Source organism: Aotus nancymaae, unplaced genomic scaffold (assembly GCF_030222135.1).
Source record: "Aotus nancymaae isolate 86718 unplaced genomic scaffold, 86718_ANA_hifiasm-v0.15.2.pri h1tg000011l, whole genome shotgun sequence".
In the NCBI taxonomy this organism is placed as follows: domain Eukaryota; kingdom Metazoa; phylum Chordata; class Mammalia; order Primates; family Aotidae; genus Aotus; species Aotus nancymaae.
Window position 1 is genome coordinate 10736126 of NW_026988422.1, and position 19325 is coordinate 10755450.

General features: G+C 40.8%; 1 protein-coding gene across 2 annotated transcripts in view; it reads right to left on the reverse strand.

Annotated features, from left to right (window-relative positions):
- The window catches only part of MORC1 (MORC family CW-type zinc finger 1), a 242683-nt gene extending 235287 nt beyond the window's left edge, over positions 1 to 7396 (reverse strand). For both annotated transcript variants that reach the window (XM_064374590.1, XM_064374589.1), the window contains exons 1-2: positions 2115 to 7396; positions 1194 to 1287 (exon numbers count right to left, since the gene is read on the reverse strand). The gene's annotated coding sequence lies outside the window, so the exon portion shown is untranslated. The remainder of the gene's footprint in view (positions 1 to 1193; positions 1288 to 2114) is intronic.
- Positions 7397 to 19325: the final 11929 nt, after the last annotated feature.

The window sequence follows — 19325 nt, forward strand, 5'->3', positions numbered from 1 at the left end:
TGCACAACAGCAGTCAGAAACATCCATTTTGTCTCTACATTTAAGTTCTGGGAGGACTCTTGAAGGGAACACTTGTGAGATCTTTTTAGCCAACTGGATGTAGGACACTAATATTATGGAATGTGGTAAAGATTTCCTTCAGTGCTTGTTCATCTAAGGATCATAGACAAAATCTTAGACAATTGAAAAAGGACAAAGGCATAAATTATTCAAAACAGCAAATAATCCAGAATCAATTCTTATAATGCAAAATTCCTGTTCAAAAGTGACTTCCTGTTTCTGTGATCCTTAGCTGCCCATTCACATGCACTAATGAGCTGCCAGGAAGGTAGTTGAAAGCGCTGTGATTCTGGAAGGGTTTGCTCACTGTAGGTGGTACAACAGGGCACTGGTCATTTCTCTGAGATCCCCAGGTGTCACTATCCAGAGGTCCTTTCTCTTGGCACGGCAGGTTCTCAAATGTCTCACATGGGAAGGAGAGTGGTAGGTATAGACCTAGTTGATAGAGTTCTGGGATACACGTGGGGAGGAGGAGCTGAAGAGTCACACTGTTCAACATGTACTAGTTTTGCTGTTCACTGTTTTGATTTCCTTTCCCCACTCCAATCAACCATCATCTGGTCCCACACTCCAGCTCTTTTTTTTTTTTAAGACTCTGTCACCAGGCTGGAGTGCAGTGGCGCGATCTCAACTCATTGCAACCTCCACCTCCCAGGTTCAAGTGATTCTCCTGCCTCAGTCTCCTGAGTATCTGGGACTACAGGCATGCGCCACCACGCCCAGCTAATTTTTGTATTTTTAATAGAGATGGGGTTTCACCATGTTGGCTAGGATGGTCTCGATCTCTTGACCTCATGATCTGCCTGCCTCGGCCTCCCAAAGTGCTGGGATTACAGGCTTGAACCACCACGCCCAACCCACTCCAATTATTTTAACAGTGAGCCAGGTAGGCTGCCTGACTGCATGGGTTAGGGGAGGGCATCCAAAGTTTTAACTATTTCTTGAGCAGAATTTCAGTCAATCCCATTTCCAGTAACACCTGCACACATGCCTCCAGATGTATCTGGTGTTCCTTGTCCGTGGGAGTTCTGTGGTAAGAATCAGCTTACTTCTTAGTTTTCCCCCATGACAAGCACTGATGTTTCAAATTTTTCTGATTAAGTAAGACAATTACCACTGATTCATCTGCTTACCCAATTGTTAAGTTTTGTTTCCTCCCTTGAATGGTCATTGCTTCTCTAGGTTCTTAGATTCTTATGCTCTTTTTGGAAGGGGTGAGTGAGGAACCTGTCAAAGAAGGATGAGTTAGTCACACTTCTCCAATCATGACACATCAACAGTATTGGCCTAAGACAGGGCCACCTCGTTTATTTGTTTATATGTCTATTTGTCCTCTTCTATCCTTTTTCCACTCCCAGACTTTTCTTCTCCAAATACAATGTTTAATGCACATGGTTTTGTTTGAGTTCTCAAAAATGCATATTTTTTGTTTTGTGCATATAAATGTGAACATACACATGGTATGTGCCACATTTTTCTTTATCCAGTTCTAACTAAGATCATGTCTTTGGCAGAGACATGGATGGAGCTGGAAGCCATTATCCTCAGCAAACTGATACATGAACAGAAACCACATGTCCTCACTTATAAGTGGGAGCTTAATGAAGAGAACACCTGGACACATGGTTGAGGTGTCAGGGCAGGATGGGGAGACAGCATCAGAAAGAACAGCTAATGGGTGCTGGGCTTAATACATAGGTGATGGCTTGATCTGTGCAGCAAACCACCATGATACACGTTTATCTATGTAACAAACCAGCACATCCCACACAGGTACCCCATAAAATGTATGTTGATAAATTTTAAAAAGGAAAAAAAAAGTTACATGCTATTCCATTGTATGGAATACTCGACAATTTATTAAAACAGCATTCTTTTTTAAAAAATCAAATTTCCTCTTTCACCTAAGATTTAAAATAGGCTGATGGTTAAAGAACAGCTACAGAGATATCTCAACCAAAAATCAAATACTACAAAGCTTTGGGTTGTTTACAGTCATTAACCACTTATGCAGACATTTTCCCAGTCTGCATTCTCAGCAGCAGTTCCAGTACCATCTTAGGTGAATCCTTGTATTCTTCTGGGAAACTTGTCTTTAAATGCTACGAAGAATCTTTCATTCATGAAACATAAAACACTCTGTAGACATTATCTCATTCTCTCTTCAGAACGTCTGTGGAAAGAATCAATAAATAATAAACTGATGCTGTACAAGAAAAGAAACTGAGGCTCAGAGAGGAAATTGGCTAAAGACTATTCCACAGGTGTTAACAGACAAGAAGCTGGTGCCACTTTTTGTGGAAACTCTTTTTCCCATTCCACTTACAAAAAAAGGAAGGGAAAATGAATACATAAATAAATTTAAGCATATTTTTGATATTGTTTCATAATTTATACTAGTTTAATCTAGTATCAATAAAATGCTAGTATCAATCAAAAAGAGGAGTTTAAATTAATGCTGAAGCTCTTTTTTCCTTGTAAGTTAAAAGTAGATATTACTTTGTTGTTGTTTTAATTGATACTTGGAAAACCAAAATGGAATGAGAAGTTCAAATGAATAAAAAAAAACAATAGCACATAGCAAAATTTTTGTTATATTTCTGGCACCCTACATTATTTCTTGGCATATGAAAACTATCTACCAATGATGAACTAGAAGACGACCAGCTGAAAAGGGCACAGAAATTTATATTTCAAAAGAAAAGAAAATATAAACTAAAAATAATCGTCCTCCCATTTCTAGGATTTTTTTTTTTTTTTTTTTTTTTTTTGAAATTTACATTTACATCAGGGCTGGAAGAAAATCTGTTTGCATCGAATAGGAGGCAAATATTTATACTTTTGGTTTATTCTAAACCAAATCAAGACAAAATTAATCAGAAATTAAATTGAATTTTATGTGTGGTGAGGACCTCAGTTTGAGTCTGAGCTGTGTATTCATCTTAAGAATCACTCATTCCTACACCATACTAGTGGATTAAAAAAAGAATAATAATAATAATTTTTTAAAAAGTCACTTATTCCTTGGCATAGGTGCAGACTGGTGGCCCAAGACTCCCAAGAGTCTATTTGGACACAAGCCTGTGGATCTCTATTCTTGGAGGAGGGAGCTCCTTACCCTAAAGCTCCCAATTGTCTAGAATAATGGGACAGATGTGAGAGGATGGACTCTTTCTCCAGTGCAGGGTCAGGCACTAAAACCAGAGGTGGAACAAGGCCATGATGGCTGCAGGCAGAACCACTGCCTGATATGGAAGTGACAACATCAAGAGAGTACACTCACTTCTCTGTGCTTTTGGTGCCCATCACGATGAAAAATTCAAGATTTTAATACAGGTGCAAAGCAAATGGAACTCATTTATACTTTACAATTCATATTATGCATTGTCACATTTCCAATAGAGGCATTTTGTTTGCCCTCTAGGACAAGGGTACGCAAGCTCTTCATATAATTTCATAGTAAATATCTAGGCCTGCATGTCACATAGGTTTCTGGCATTTTCTTTGTTTTTTGTTCTGTTTTCACAACAATTTAAAGATGTAAAAACCATTCTTGGGCTGGGCGTGGTGGCTCACGCCTGTCATCCCAGCACTTTGGGAGGCCAAGGCAGGCAGATCACAAGGTCAGAAGTTCGAGACCAGCCTGGCCTATATGTGGTGAAACCCTGATTCTAACTAAAAATACAAAAATTAGCTGAGCACGGTGGTGGGCGCCAGTAATCCCAGCTACTTGGGAGGCTGAGGCATGAAAATCATTTGAATCCAGGAGGTAGAGGTTGCAGTAACCCAAGGTTGTGCTACTGCACTCCAGTCTGGGCGACACAGTGAGACTCCAACTCAAAACAACAAAACAAAACAAAACAAAAGACCATTCTTAGCTCACTGACCTAAGAAAAGCAGGCCATGAGCTGCCCCCTGCTCTAGAACATTGGGCCTTATGTTGGTATCCGGGGAGCATGTCATGATGTGAGTGGAAGAGCTTCGTATGCTGTCCTTTCCTCCTCTCCGTGCCGCAATTATGACACTCAGTCAACTTGTTGAGTTCTTTCACCAGTCCTGGATATTCATATCTGAGGCCTCCAGCTGCGATTAAAGAATAAATAAATAGATAATTCTGTGCCATTCCAAGGGCTGCGGGCAGCAATGTTCTCTGCTGAACAAGCTAGAGTTGGGTTGATGAAGGGCAGTTTCCTCATTTTAGGCTACTTTAGGAGCAAGGTGGTGGGGTTATTACAGTGGCTCTTGAGTAACAAGCTGACCAGCCCACAGGAATACTAGGGAAGGAAAAAAAGAATAGTGCTGTACGATCAGGAAACGAATATGCCATCTCTAGTCTGGCTACTCAATAGCTGCGTGACTCTGGAAATTCCCCTAATTCTCCTGACCTCAGGCTGTTTCTCCATATCATATGGAGTTAAAGCAAAAATGTCTAAGAGCTCTTTTTGTTTTAAATATGTTCTACAATTATTTAATGTTAAAGCCATTAATTAATTGTTTATTGAGTCACCTACTATGTTCCCAATATGGTGCTAAAGTAATGAAGCCACTGAAAAAAAGCACCTCTGCACTCAAGAATCTCTCTTAAAGTAAACTAACAATCATGACATAGGTTATTTCAAGCTGGGGTAGGGGTATGCCTCTATTCCTAGGAGATTACAGAGGATTTCTACACTTACATAGAAATGAGAACCTGGAGCACAGTTCCGGTGTTATTGAGCAGCAAGAATGAGAGTAGAGGGGGAAGCAAAGGTGGCACAATGATTACAAGACACAGCTGAGGTCTTGATCACGCTAGATGTCTCCAGACAGTTATATAGAAATCTGTGTGCTTCAGAACAGTCTGTAAAGGGTGGGGATAGGGCATGGGGAGAAAGGGATAAGAGTGTCCCTGTTTCTCATTGGTCAAAGCTCATACTATAAAAATAATTCTCTCCTTTACATTTACAGATTGGATGACCTGGCTCCAGGATCAGGGAAGTCAGAGCCCAGGCCTCACTACACAGTGCTTCTTCAGACTCTGGGAATGCTGTAGGGAGCTGAACTTCGGGGGCCCAGTGGGTTCAGGCCCCAGGCACCAGGGTCTTTGCAGTCCCATCATGGTGAGTGTGAAGGAGCCATGCTAGAGTACAACCCTCATCTGGAAAAGGCTAAGAAGGGTGGTAGGGTTAAGACCTGTGGTGATGATGGGGTACGGGTTCTTCACTGAACAAGTGACCCAGACCCAGAAAGCAGATAAAGCCCAGTGAATCTGGAGAAGTGCAAAAACTAGGGCCATAAAAAACTAAGGCAGAGTTGAAAAGGCTTCCCAGAGATGTTGCTTGAATTGCAGCTGGGAAGAAAGAAGGAATTTCCAAGTCAACAAGCTGGGGAGGGTGGGTGAGAGTTAGTGGGTATGATAATGAAGGGCTGGCAGCAAGCAATTTTCAGACAAAAGAATAATATTTGCAAAGGCACAGGGTGTGAAAGAAAATGATCAGTCCAGTGAACTGCAGGCATTGCCTGGCTGAGAAATGGTGGCACAGGAACAAAGAGAGGCTTCTTTACTCTGGACAGTCATTCTGTCATCGTCGCCAATTACCAACTAGAAATTGAACCTGCATGGGACAAAATGGGAAAGATTTTTTTATACACAAATGTCATAACAGAGAGATGACTAATCATCATTCATTTATTTATTCATTCATTTAATTCAATCAAACAAATTTTTTTTATACTTACTGGGTGTCAAACATTTTAGTGTACTCAAAATTTAAACCACAGAAAAGTCCTGTGCTTTTTGTAAGCTGTGTTCTTTAGATACTCTGATACAATATTTTTTTTAGCGACTGCTCTTCAATCTTTTTAATTTCCTCAGTTTACAGTTTTGATTACCAGGGCGTGTACGTGTGTGTGGTTGGTTGGGGGTGGGTGTGTGCATTAATTCCCATGTTTTCCTAAACAGGGGTTCATTAATTCTTCATTCTATACTTAATTCTCTCATATGTGGCATCTGTGAAGTAAGTGTGGCAATTTGTTAATTAAATATTGACTCTTGGAACATTTTAAGCACTGATAATTTTAGTCAGAAACAGACGACTGCTCTTTTCTTGCCCCAGAGCAATGATAACATACATTCAATTGTTGTTACTTGTTTTTATAAAATGTGTGAAAGGATTTTTTATTCACAACTTTGACTATCACCACTTCAGTTCATGTGAATGTTATTTTCACATGCCCTGAGTTTTTACTAAGCCATTCTGTACTGCTGGATTTAAACACCTTCAGATGAAGCAGAGTTGGTGTGCTATTATACACTGCAAACTTGCGCCTCTCTTGTTTTTCTGGCTCACTGCCTCTAGCACTCCAATTCCAAAAATTCTTGGACTCTACCTGGTTCTACAATCCAGTGCCTTCACCATTATTCACTGTTCTTCCCTCCACTCAGGTCCTTTCTTCCATGTTTATGGGGCTTAAAGGTCATGGTCCATTACTGTAACACTTCCTTGTGTACACCTACAACTCCCTCCCAACACACACTTTCTTCCTTTAACTTATCTGAAAAAAAAAAAAAATCCTCAATTCTGATTACTCCAGCTCTGTGTTTGCTCTATGCCTGCACCTGTGCTATGGTTGGGAAAAAAAAAAAAAAGCAAAACACAGCTATGCTGACAGATCTCACTTTAAATTCATGACCAGTAATCTCTCACATGGGCCCATGGCACTGCCAAGGAAAGTCCACTACATTTGCAGAATCTCCTTCTTTCATTTCTCTAGGCAAGCATTTAATATCTTCTCCTTTGACAAACTTTCAGTATCTCCTTCTCTGTCCTTATTCTTGGCCAGTGGCTTTGGTTCCTATTTCCCTTAAAAAAAAAAAAAAATGATAAGAAGAAAACTACATAGTCCCAAGCATATCTCCTACCCTACTTGGACCCATGCTCCTGTATACTCACATGCCTCCAGTTAGCCAAGATATAAACTATCTGGCCTCCTGTCTGAGGACAGCCCTTCACTTATCACTGGATTCCATCCTCTTCATCTGTATTCAAAAATATGGCTACCCAAAAAAAAAGAATATCACTACCCCATTCTCTCCTCTCTCTTCTGCATCATCAGTTCCCACTCCCTGAACGTGTTGTTTCACATCAGCCTATAAACTTGCTATGTCTCCCACTTCAAAAGAAAAGGAAAGAACCCTCTCTTGATCTCACATTCTTCTCCCCCTCCCTTCACTATTTCTCTGCACGCATTAATTCTCATGCTCACCTCCCATTTATTCATGAACCTCCAATTGTTTTTTGCCCCCACACCACCAAAGAAGTTCTTGTCATGATCAACAATTTGTAAAATCCAGTTCTCAATTCTTATTTTATTTGATCCATCAGCAGCATTAGACAGAATTGGCCACTTCTGCTTCATAAAATATGTTCTTTACTTGGCATTTGGGACATCAAGTTCTCTTCCCACCTCACTAGCTCCTCTTTTTCAGTCTCTTTTGCTGCTTTTCAAATCTTTCTGATGCTAAATGTTGCAGTGCTCAAGTTAAGTGCTTCTCTTCTCTATTTACGTTCTCTCTCTTAGGTGACTTTAGCCTGGCCTGTAGCTTTAAATACCATCTATATTCTGGCAATGTCTAAATTTCTGTCTCCAAATTGGAGATTTCCCTGTATTTCTGGACTCCAATATCCAACTCACACTAAACATTTTCACATGGATATCTGTTAGGCATCTCAACCTTAACATATTCACTATTCCTGTTCTCTTCCTGCCATTCCACAAAATCCTGCTTCCTTCCACTTGTTTTGCCCACATTGGTAATGGCCAATAGATTTTTCTAGTTCAAGAAGAAGGCAGTGCAGTAATCATGACTTTTTAATTGAGATAAAATTCACATGCCACAAAGTTCACTCTTTTTAAGTACACAGTTCAGTGGGTTTTGTGCAACCTTCACCACTATCTGATTGCAGAAGATTTTCATCAACCCGAAAAGAATCCTTGACTCAGTCATTCTTTTTTTTGTTGCTGTTTGTTTGCTCTAGTTTGTTTTTTTAGGAAAACGCACCTTAAAACCACAATGAAATATTACTATATACCTATCAGAATGGCTAAAATAAAATATCATTATTAATACTGAATGCTGGCAAGAATGTGAAGAAAGTGAATCATTCATACATTGCTGGTACACATACAAAATGATTCAACTTCTCTGGAAATGGAGACATAGTTTAGTAGTTTTGTTTTTATTTTTTATTTAAGTCATTCTTGACTCCTATTTCTCACACATTTCACTTTGAATCTATCAGCAAATTCTGCTACCTTTACACTTCAAACATATTCAGAACTTAAGTATTTCTTGTCACTGTTATAAAATTGGGATGTTCCAGGATTACAAAAACAGTGCCCTAACTGGGCTTTTTGATTCTCACCCTTCTCTCCCTCTCAACAAAATAGCTGTAAAGAGCCTTTTAAAAATCAAAGTTAGATTGGCCGGGCATCTCCAGTAACAGTTTAAGAAATTAAAAAAAAAAAAAAAAGAAGATTGGCTGGGCATAATCCCAGCACATTGGGAGGCCAAGGTGGGCAGGTCACCTGAGGTCAGGAATTTGAGACCAGCCTGGCCAACATGATGAAACCCATCTCTACTAAAAACACAAAATTATCTGGGCATGGTGGTGGGGGCCTGTAATCCCATCTATTCGGGAGGCTGAGGTGGGAGGACTGCATGAACCTGGGAGGCAGAGGTTGCAGTAAGCCAAGGTCACGCCATTGCACTCCAGCCTGGGCAACAAGAGTGAAACTCAAAAAAAAAAAAAAAAAAAAAATCTAGGTTAGATTGTCTCAATACAGTCTTTGAAACTCTCATGACTTTCCTTCCCTTCAAAGTAAAATCTAACCTTTACACAGTTTCCTTCAAGGCCCTGCATGATCTGGTTCTCCTGTTAGTTCTCTGACCTCCTCTCCTACCTGTCTTCTGCTTGCTTAGTGGGCTCCAGCCACAGCAACGCCCCTGCTGCTCCTCAAACATGCCAAGCATGCCCCCAACTCAGCCTCTCTCTCCTCAGGTACCCAAGAGGCTGGCTCCCGTGCTTTCTCCACGTCTCTGCTCAAATGTCACCTTATCCATGATGCCTTTCCTGAAAATTTTACATTAAATAATATTCACCAGCACTCCCAATCCTCCTGGCTTGTTTTATTTTACATAGTATCAATACACTTGCTTATGTACTTATTTTTATTTTTTTTTTTGAGATGTAGTCTCATTCTGTCACCCAGGCTGGAGTGCAGTGGTGTGATCTCAGCTCACTGCAACCTCTGCCTCCCAGGTTAAAGCAATTCTCCCGCCTCAGCCTCCCAAACAGATGAGATCACAGGCACCCACCACCACACCTGGATAATTTCGTATTTTTAGTAGAGATGGGGTTTACCATGTTGGTCAGGCTGGTCTCCGAACTCCTGACCTCAGGTGATCCACCCACCTTGGCCTCCCAAAGCTCTGGAATTATAGGTGTGAGCCACCACGCTCAGCCTGTACTTACTCCCTGACTTCTCCCAACTAGTATGTAAACTCTAAGCTGGCAAGGAAATTTGTCCTAAAACAGTACCTGGCACATAAGAAGAACTCAATTAAATTCATTCATTGAATGAAAGAAGTAAGGAAAGAACATGTAACCAGAACAACAAAAAAAGATACGCTAAGCAAGACAATCTACATTTATAACAGAAGAATTGAATCTGGGGGTGCTTGTTAAGAATTGTTATGAAGCTTAAATTTTTCCCAGAAAAAAAAAGAGGTTTAAATAGTACAAGAAAATGAATATGATGGATTGTGTCTTGTAAAAGTAAGTTCTAAAGACAGAGAGTGTTTCCTGTCTGAAAATGTCTAGCTAACAGCATCATTGGCATAATAATGGATCTTCATCTAAGTTTATTCAGTCTTTACCCAGCTTGTCCTGGATGGCCAAGAGACTAGCAAAGGTTAGATGCAGATGGAACACATTCTGACTCAGGGATACTTATTTCATGATTAGTCAGCAGTTTCCTGATTGCTGTCCATCCTGTCTCCCCATGCACATGTTTCAGCCCTTAGCATTATCTCTGGATACCCATCACTTGGGTTGCTGGGCACTCCTGTGTAAAGAGGATAAACCCACCTTGAGAAAAGAGAAATTTTCTCCAGAGGTCTACACCTTAATAGATGAGGGTAGTAGCAACAGGAGAAATCTATTTTACAGATTAAAATCAGAAGAAAGGAGAAATTTCTGCTAAGAGAGGGAGAATGGGAGACTGGCTGTCAACAAGATAAACTATAGAAAAGCCATCATCAGAGTATCAACCATTCCCCAAGGCACTGTAAGTCAAAACAGATGCACGTGTTGGAAGATCTAGGAACCTGCAGATGAATCCCTCTAGAACAAGAAAATAATATTAAGAAAAGTTTATATTTATTGATCATTTGCTATGTTCCAGGTAGTTACCTAAACCCTTTATGTATGTTGACAAGTTTAACTATCACCATAACCTTATCGGGTAGGCATCATTATCATCTCTGAGAGGCAGAGAGATTAAGTAACCTGCTCAAGGCCCTATCACTAGGAAATAAAGGAGTCTTGAGATGAACCCAGAAAATCTGGCTTTGGAGCTCATCATCTTTAAAAAAAAATAAAAGCTTTATCAAGATATAATTCATACACTATAAAGTGCATTGTAAAGTGTATAATTTATTTTTAACATCTTTGTGAAGTTGTGTGACCATCACTACAATCGATTTTAAAACATTTTCATCACTCCAAAATAAGCTCCATACCCATTGTCAATCACTCCCCATTTTTCTTCAGCTCCCCAAACCCAAGAAACAACTAATCTACTTTCTATCTCTATTGAATTAGCTCTTCTGAACCTTTCAGAGGAGTGGAATCATACAGTATGTGGTCTTTTATTCATCCACGTTGTAGCATGTATCAGCACTCCATTTCTTTTTTATCAAATATTTTACTGTCTGGATATACCACATGTTATTTACCCATTCATCAGTTGAAGAACATTTGCATTGTTTTCACCTTTTCCTGTTCTAAATCATGCTTCTGCAAACATTCATGTACAGGCTTTCATTACTTTTGGGTATATAACTAGGAATGGAATTGCTGGGTCATATGGTAACTTGGTATTTAACCTCTTGAGGGACACATGGTCTTAATCACTACACAGGATATTTCACACAGCAGATATGAAGTCACAACTGTCTCTAAAGATTTTTGGGTTACATTCTACCTCTTACATTCTATAAATTTTGTGTTTTTCTTCTTTTGAAATTCAATGCCTTGTTATTTCAGCATAAAATGGAACTTGGCTAATTTGAAGGTGGAGGTAAACGCATTTTAATGAATTTATGATATGTGCCAAAGACTATTATAAGATCTATGATGGATATAGGAAACAAATCTATTTCTGTGAACAGTCTCTACACTTTTAATAAACCTTTATTGAGCATCTACCAAGTGCCATTCACCATTAATCGTTCACTGGCCAGGCATGGTCACGTAAGTCTGTAGTCTCAGCTACTCAGGAGGCTGAGGCAAGAGGATTACTTGAGCCCAGGAGTTTGAGGCTGCAGTAGACTATGATCATGCCTGTAAACAGCCTCTACACTCCAATGTGAGCACCATAATGAGATCTTGTCTCTTTAAAACCAGTCAAGACAAAACAAAATGCCAACCCACAAACCCTGTCCGCATGTAACTTAAAATGTTCTAGAAAGACAAATACATGTCAATGTGAACTTTTGTAAGAACAACCAAGTATAATAAAGATGTGTTGTTCTGAAATCCTATAATAGGAGCATCAACTCATAGAGTTCAGAAAAGGAGGTCAGAAAAGGCTTCCTTGAGAAAAAAAAACACTTAAGTGAAGATCTGAAGGGATAAAACAGTTAACAGGTGAAATGCAGGAGGGGAGAGGGTCACTGGCAAATAAAACAGCCTGTACCAAGGCACTGATGCAGGAGGGAACTATGCAAGTATGAAGACTCCAAAGAAGAGAGAGGGAGCTCAGAGAGCAGGGGATGTTGAGTATGAGAGGTGAAGGGACCAGATTATGCAGAACCTTATAGACCAGATTAAGAAGTTTGCAACCAGGCACAGTGGCTCATGTCTGTAATCCCAGCATTTTGGGAGGCCGAAGTGGGTGAATCACCTGAGGTCAGGAATTTGAGACCAGCCTGGCCAACATGGTGAAACGCCATCTCTACTAAAAATACAAAAATTAGCCAGACGTAGTGGCAGGTGCCTGTAATCCCAGCTACTCAGGCAGCTGAGACAGGAGAATCATGTGAACCCAAGAGGCGGAGGTTGCAGTGTGCTGTGATCTCACCATTGCACTCCAGCCTGGGTGACAGGAGTGAAATTCCATCTTAAAAAAAAAAAAAAAAGGTGGGTTTTTAATATTAAACAAAAGAGAAGTAAAATGTGGTATGACCATACAATGAAATATTATTCAGCTATAAAAAGAAATGAAGTTCTAATACATGTTACAATATAGACAGACTTTGGAAACATTATGCTAAGGGAAAGAAGCCAGATGATAAAAAGGACGAATGTGTGATTTAAATACAAAACACAGAATAGGCAGATTAAAAGAGACAGAGAATAGACTAGAGGTCAGCAGGGGATGGGGAGAAGGGGGAAATTAGAAGATACTGCTTAATGTTTATAAAGCTCCCATTTGGGATAATGAAAAAGTGTTGGAAATAGATAGTGGTAAAGGCTGCACAACATAAATGTACTTAATGCCACAGTATTAATACACTTAAAAATTGTTAAAGTGAGATGGGTGCAGTGGTTCACGCCTGTAATCCCAGCACTTTGGGAGGCTGAGGTGAGTGGATCACCTGAGGTTGGGAGTTCAAGACTAGCCTGACCAACATGGAGAAATCCTGTCCCTACTAAAAATACAAAATTAGCCTGCTTGGTGGTGCATGCCTGTAATCCCAGCTACTCGGGAGGCTGAGGGAGGACAATCAGTTGAACCGGGGAGGTGGGGCCGAGATCTTGCCATTGCACTCCAGCCTGGGCAACAAGAGTGAACTGTCTCAAAAAAAAACTGTCAAAGTAACAAGTTTTATGTTATATATAGTTTACCACAATAAAAATTTTTTAAAAGAGAAGGCATTAACAAATTTAAAATAAGCTGTGCAGGAGAGCAGAACATGATATGATCGAATGTAGATTTTGTCAGGGTCACTTTAGTTGTAGTATAGAAGAACTGGATGGGATCCAAAACGGATATGAATAGACCAGTTAGATCATGACAGATCTAATAAATATAAATTTTAGATTAGTCATTGGTGGAAATGTAGAGAGGTAATAAGGATGTCAGTCTGAATAGGGAATACTACAACAGATCCAAGTTGGAGTAGGTCGATGGAGTGATGCCCATGAAGTGATATCAACTAGATAGTTTGTCATGACTCTGGAACTCAAGGGAAAGATGTAGACTAGAATTATAATACAAAGACTCAAATCTCTCTTTGTAAAAACTGTGTGACACTGGGCTGGGTGTGGTGGCTCACATCTGTAATGCCAGCACTTTGGGAGGCTGGTGCAGGTGGATCACCTGAGGTCAGGAGTTCGAGACCAGCCTGGCCAACATCATGAAACCCCATTTCTACTAAAAACAGAAGTATTAGCCAGACATGGTGGCGCATGCCTATAATCCCAGCTACTCAAGAGGCAGACACAGGAGAATTGCTTAAACCCGGGAGGTGGAGGTTGCAGTGAGGTGAGATTGCACTATTGCACTCCAGCTTGGACAACAGAGCGAGACTCCATCTCAGAAAAAAAAAAAAAAAACAAAACCTGTGACATTATTAAGGCCACAAGACTTGCCTATGTAGACAAATTCGGAGAAAATACAATGTAGTAAGTGATCAAATACCAAAATATTTTGCATCAATAATAATTTTTAAACTATGGAAATATAGCAAAGAGAGACAAATGCAGTCCAGAAATACTGGGATACATTACTTTAAGGAGTGGGATTGGAGGTGGCCCGAGAAGTTAGCATGATCTGATTTGTCAAATAGGAGTGGAGAGAGGGTACAAATTTCAACAGGGTTGTTGGTGGAAAAGCTATACTAATCAGTGGGAAACTTGAAGGCTCAGCAATGGTAGAACTAAGGAAAAAGAATAGGCTATGATGGATGGTTTAACAAGGGTATAACATGATTATACATCACCACCACTGGGTGCTTCAGACCACTAACTCAAGTGCACAGAAGGCGATGTGCTGGCCTCTCACCACAGGGCCTGTGGAAGCAGCTCAGCCTCCCAGCAGGACTCCAAGCTCTCCTGGTGAAGCTCTATTCTGAAAGCCAACCACCATACCCAACTTGGCACTTGCAGCCTCACCACTCTGTAGAGGACTTGTGCTACTCTCTGTAGGTGGGACCACCTGGCCTCTGGAAGAAGCCATTAAAGACCCAGGGCCATCAGTGACCCCCTACAGAGTTGGTTCATGGAGATGAGCATTATTTAAAGGGGAGCACTGTCTGGGGCTCTGAGCACAGTGGATCCCTGTCAGGAACACAGATTCATCATTACACATCCCTACTGCTGAATCAGTGCTCAGATTATACTCCCGGATCCATTGCTTGGAACTTGGCAGAAACAGTGTCTGGTATAGGGTACCCCACTTAGTGCCTATCCCCACATGTACCCTTTAGTTTTTGCACTTTTGAGATGGAAAAATGCACCAAATCAACAGAAATTTCAAAAAGAAAAGAAAGGAAGATAGGAACGGAGGAGGAAGGAAAGGAAAAAATAAAAGAAGAAAGGAAGGATGGAGGAAGGGAGGGAGGGAGAGAGGAAGGAAGGACTCATTGTTGAAGGAACTATGAAATTGACACACCTGATTTTTTTTGAGCAATTTGGCAAAATAGTAAATATTTTAAAAATCTGTGGAGTCATTCTGCATTAGGAAAATGACTCTAAGGACATAATCTAAAATAAGCTTATGCACAGATATTCGTTACAGAATTATGAAAATAGTAAAAAGTTGTAAAAAAAAATTTAATGTCCAACAACTAGAAAACAGTTAAGTGAATTAAGATGCATACATTGTAATATTAGTCATCAAAAATATTTTATAGAGATTTATTTTTATTTACTGAAGCTTAAAATATATTTATTTACTGAAGCTTAAAATACTGCACTATTAAGCCACAAACTCAAAATAGTGTGATGTCAACTTTTTTAGGAGGAAAGAAAACTGAAGAGATATCTGAAAAAATAAATACCAGTTGTCTCCATGGGTCATGGAATTATAGGTGATTTTTTTTTTTAATTTCTATCTACACTTTACAGATTTTCTTCAATAAGCACATAATTAATTTGTCATTGTAAATAAATAAACATATAATTAGAAAGAATAGAAAAAAACCATGGGAGTGTGAATTAGAAATTGTAATTAAATCATTTTACTTGTATGGAATTCGGAATTGTCACATTCTGTTCTGTCTGCTGACCACAAGCACTGCCTTTCCCCTCCCCAGAGTCACCCCCATTAGACAACTGTGAAGTCAGTGGAAGCTCATTCTTAGAGGAAGTTCCAGGGCAGGCGTCTTTTATGTTTGCCATCAGAGAAGCTGGCTGGCATGGTTTGGAAGGAAATTATCCACCTCCTGAGTGTCAAACACTGATTTCAGCATGGCCCCTGCCCTACGGTGCCTAGTGTGACAAGGTGCAAAGCCAGGCAAGGGCAGCCTAGACTGACAGCTGGTGCCTTGGGCTTTGCCAGCCTCACTGAGTGGCTAGCCAGCTTGAAAAGGCAACAGGAAGCAGATGGCCAGCCCAGTCCTCTCTCTGGCTGCCTATGACAGCCATCTGGAGAAAAGAAAATTGATCCGCCGCCTGGAGAGGAAGGTGCTGGTAATAAGTAACTCTGATCATCACATTTTGCACAAACGGGGCCCAGGGAAGGGCTGTGGAAGATCTTCAGGTGTTGATGGGTAAACATCCCAAGCATCATAGCTCATAAGATACACATGATACCCTTACTGGAGCGGGCAGCTTTCTGGAATCAAGAGCCCACAGGACTCAACAACTCCACTAATACAACGGGACTCACAGTGGTGTTAATGCCACCCAAGCAGGTGCAGAGTAATGCAGAAAGCCCTTTCTTCTCTCAGGAGTGCAGGCTGGACAACATGCCCCTATATGAGATTCTCCATTCCTCTGCATTTGCCTCTCTGTCCTTAAGTTCTCCAGCTGTCCTCTATGCCCCTAAGTATCAGTTCTGCAAGGAATCATTTACAACCTAAGTTCAGTTACTCCATGTATCTTCAGATGCATTCCTTCTTGATTTAAATTTCTGGCTCCTCCAACTGAAGATTATAAACCCCAGTACTGTTTTTTTTTCTTTGAGACAGGGTCTTGCTCTGTCACCTGGGCTGGAGTGCAATGGCATGATCCCAGCTCACTGCAACCTCTGCCTCCTGGGTTCAAGTGGTTCTCCTCCTCAGCCTCCCAAGTTGCTGGGATTATAGGCACCCACCACCACACCCAGTTAAAGTTTGTATTTTAGTAGAGACAGGGTTTTACCATGTTGGCCAGGCTGGTCTTGAACTCCTGACCTCAAGAGATCCACCTGTCACAGCCTCCCAAAGTGCTGGGATTACAGGCTTGAGCCACCATGCCCGGCCTAAACCCCAGTTCTTTAATGTTTGGGAGGCTTTGTGTTCTGGAAGTTGAAATGTCAATAAAGGGTGTGTAAGTGAAAGCAAAAGGAAAAAGGAGAGAAAAAGGTGGGATAATTAAGTAAGCCTCCTGCTTCTGAAGGTCAGTGTGCTGTCTGCATTTTCTGTGCCTTCCTGCAGTTCTGTAGCCCACCGATCGGTCAGACAGACCATCACTCCCTGGTTAAGAACCTCAGCAACCTTTTAGACACCACCATGGGCAAGTGCTACAAATGATTCTGGGCATATAGAAAAAGTGTGCTCTCCAGGCCGATGCAGCCCCTCTCCAGGGAATAGGACGTGGAGGGTAGAGCAAGGGCTGAATTTTGGACCTCAGTCACCCCTTTGGTGGTGTTAAAGCCGGGAACCACCAGAACACTAGCCTGAAGAGACACTGACTGGAAGATTTACCCCACTTCAGGTTGAGAGAGGAAAATAGATTTGGGACACCAAAATCACTACACTAAAGGGAAAAATCAAGCTGGGAACTGGTTAAGGCAAAGCTGCCTCCCATTCTGTTCAAATTCATCCCTCCACTCACTGAGATAAATGTATGTCTGATTGCCTGAAAGGCTAATCAGAAACTCAGAAGAATGCAACAATCTCTCACCTACCTATGACCTGGAAACCCCTCCCCTGCTTCAGGCTGTCCCACCTTTCCGGACAGAACCAATGTACATCTCACATATATTGATCGATGTCTCATGTCTCCCTAAAATGTATAAAAGCAAGTGTGCCCTGACCACCTTGGACACATGTCGTTAGGACCTCCTGAGGCTGTGTCACTGGCGTGCATCCTTACCTTTGGCAAAATAAACTTCCTAAAGTGCCTGAGACCTGTCTCAGATATTTTGGGTTAACAAGGTCTTCACCACTAACACAAAATAAGGCCCAAATTTTATCAGTGACATAAACTGCAATTCATTCAAGGATCTCAAAACTCATGGTTTATTTACTTAAGCATCAATGCATTTATTCAATAAACATTTATCAAGGCCTACTCCACGCTCAGTGCTAAGATAAAAAGTTGAGTAAGCCATAATCTCTATTTATAAGGAGCTTCTTTGATAAGGAAAACAGAAGTGTTTACATATATGTTTGTGTGTGTATGTGTGTGTGCATGCATGTGTGCATGTTGGTACCTGAATTTATCAGTTGATATCTATCTATCTATCTATCTATCTATCTATCTATCTATCTATCTATCTATCAATAATGAAAACTGGCTGGGCGTGGTGGCTCAAGCCTGTAATCCCAGCACTTTGGGAGGCCGAGGCGGGTGGATCACGAAGTTAAGAGATCGAGACCATCCTGGTCAACATGGTGAAACCCCGTCTCTACTAAAAATACAAAATATTAGCTGGGCATGGTGGCGTGTGCCTGTAATCCCAGCTACTCAGGAGGCTGAGGCAGGAGAATTGCCTGAACCCAGGAGGCGGAGGTTGCGGTGAGCCGAGATGGCGCCATTGCACTCCAGCCTGGGTAACAAGAGCGAAACTCCGTCTTGAAAAATAAATAAATAAATAATGAAAACCAAATGTTTGGTAAGCATGAGAGGAACCTCCTCTGCATGGAAATGTTAGAAAAGCATGAAGGCATTTGAGCTGGCCCTTAAAACTGTCAAGACTTCTTTCTATCAAAAACCCTATTTTTTGGGAAGTGGGGGGCAGCATACCCAGTTAAAAATCTACATTCTGAGTAATAATAATGTGACTAATTTCTGGCCAGTGAGATGTGTGTAAATATGTGAGACTTCCAAGAAGTCTTCTTAAAGGGGAATGAATGAATATTTTCTTCTTTTTGCTTCCAGCCTGGAACTCGAATGTGACAGCTGAAGTTCTAGAAGCCACCTTGAGGTATTAGGTGTACTTAAGCTATGGGGTGTACTTAAGTCATGTGCTGGGGGTGGTAAAACAGGAAAATAGGAGTCTGGGGCCTTGATAACGGTCTATACATTTCCTTTTATTTTAGTTAAAAGTCTATACATTTCCTTTTATTTTAGAAAATATGCAATGAATTCATACAACTCAAAGAGGAAAGAGGCTGACAGATACATTCAGTCTATTTTCCAGAGCCTGAAGCTCCTAGGAAAGAATATGAATTAACTCAGTCAGTGTGGCTGGGTTAAAATTACCACTATGTAAATAGATGTCGGGAAAATTAATAGATTATCCTTGTACTTATATCATTGTGCCAATTCTTAGAATCCAAATAAATATCTAGAAAGTTTTCTAGTTATAAAATCTCAAATTGTATAGATTACTTTTTCTTTTGCCCAAATTTTGGGAGTTGAACTATCTCTTTTATCGTACCCATGCCCCCAGATCAAGATCCTGGCATCCTCAATAAGAATTTGTTCTTGGTCGGGCGCGGTGGCTCACGGCTATAATCCTAGCACTTTGGGAGGCCAAGGCAGGTGGATCACGAGGTCGAGAGATCGAGACCATCCTGGTCAACATGGTGAAACCCGTCTCTACTAAAAATACAAAAATTAGCTGGGCATGGTGGTGCGTGCCTGTACTCCCAGCTACTCGGGAAGCTGAGGCAGGAGAATTGCTTG